The following is a 1,827-nucleotide window of genomic DNA, read 5'->3' as shown; positions in this document are numbered from 1 at the left end:
ACTTTTCAAAGATTCTGGTTCGATAAATTAGCCATAGATCTATCTAGTTATTAAAAGCAATTGAAAGCAGATTCGTACTTTCGATTTTAAAAAATGAAAACAAACCCAATCACTCAATTTGTAAGAGGGCATCATAAAAAATAGTTCATACTTTCCAGTAAAATTGTTGATAGTTCACTACTTTTTATATATTTTCATATCATTCAAGATATAAGAAATATTATTTAAAAATTATGGTCGCCAATTAACCAATTTCTTATAAAGTACCGAAATTATAAGAACAGAATCAATTATTGCGCATTCAATGAAATTGTACCAAGGCAGAAAAGTAGTAGTTTTGCTTGAAATCGTTATCCAACCAATGGCTCCCACTAGCGGGGGCTGAAGATTCCACATGTCAATCCTTTCCAGTATAGTAATCCTTGATATATATATATATATATATATATATATATATATATATATATATATATATATATATATATATATCTCACACACACTCACATGCGAACATTCTTCAACATTATAATATACCAATCATCGGTATCTTCCTCATTGCAAGACCTTGTTTAACTGTAGAAATTATAGGAAGAGAAGAAATAACAAGAAATACAAATGAAAATTAATAACTTGAAGAAGGGATGAAAAACGAATTAATATTTAAGGGGGAACTTTAATCTAGCGAAGGTCCGTAAGGCACTCTTATAAATTGAATTGATAATTTGATTTAACTGATGAAGATTTGATAAAAGCTGAAAAATGGCCGTGCCTAAAGATTGAGGACAAGCAAGGCGGGCTGTGTGTCACTGATTAATTTATTTTAGTAACAAATCGGTGTTTTTTATTCAGATTTATAATTTAATCATGCTGAATTGATCGTGTCACTACCTTGTTACTGAAACTACTTGATAGCCTTTGTGTCATTTTTTATTTATTTTCTGAAGACATTATTTTAAAGATATATGTACAATGAATTATAGATGGCGTAATTTGATAGATCGTAATATCTTGTATATAGTAATGAAAGAAAAATAAACAAATAGATTGTCAGATAGATAAATAAATAGATAGATAGATAGATAGATAGATAGATAGATAGATAGATAGATAGATAGACAGAAAGTGATATGTAGACAGATAAATAGATAGATAGATAGATAGATAGAACTGTAGAAAGAAAGATAGATAAATAAATAAATAGATATATCAACAGACGGATAGATAAATAGATAGATAGATGGAAATAGAAAGAAAGATAGATAGATAGATACATAGATAGATACATCGATAGATAGATAGAATGATAGCCAGATATAAAGATAAATAAATTAAATTGATAGGTAGTTAGATAGATACATTCATTTTGTGAGGTAGGACAGCTTTATTAATATAAAATAGACAGACGGATAAAACACAGACAGATCTGTAAATGGATAAACGGGCGGATATATTATATTTTGAATCAGAGAGAAAGGAAGAGATCGACAGAGAACTTTAATAGTTGGGGTTTTTTTGGTAGTGTCTCTCTTACTCTTATACAAAAATGATATTAGTCATAAAAAAGGAGGATAACCATTTGGATAGCATTTTTGAAAATATCAAAGTGACAACTTAGGGAGCAGTCACTGGTGTAAGATAAAGATCTGTAAAAATGTGTATGAAACAGTGCCGGACAATGCTTTGTGTGCCACTGGTTTATACACACTTTGCATGATAAAAATAATAATGTTTACGATGATGATGATGATGATGATGATGATGATAATGATGATGATGATGATGATGATGATGGTGATGGTGATGACGATGATGTTGTTGATGATGATG

At 29.3% G+C, this 1,827-nt stretch overlaps 1 long non-coding RNA gene across 3 annotated transcripts in view; it reads right to left on the bottom strand.

The window, feature by feature from the left end:
- The window catches only part of LOC144964106 (uncharacterized), a 23,334-nt gene extending 22,766 nt beyond the window's left edge, over positions 1-568 (bottom strand). The window contains exon 1 of one of the 3 annotated variants that reach the window (XR_013643747.1): positions 535-568. This is a non-coding gene — a long non-coding RNA (uncharacterized LOC144964106). Of the gene's footprint in view, positions 86-504 lie in introns of those variants that run through there. The other 2 variants (XR_013643750.1, XR_013643745.1) reach the window with 2 other exon arrangements.
- Between the last annotated feature and the right edge of the window lie 1,259 nt (positions 569-1,827).

This window comes from Berghia stephanieae, chromosome 1 (assembly GCF_034508935.2).
Source record: "Berghia stephanieae isolate SIO BIC M18660-M18661 chromosome 1, UCSD_Bste_1.3, whole genome shotgun sequence".
Classification (NCBI taxonomy): Eukaryota; Metazoa; Mollusca; class Gastropoda; order Nudibranchia; family Aeolidiidae; genus Berghia; species Berghia stephanieae.
The sequence above is the reverse complement of the archived record's forward strand: the minus strand, read 5'-3'. Positions and strand labels throughout refer to the sequence as shown.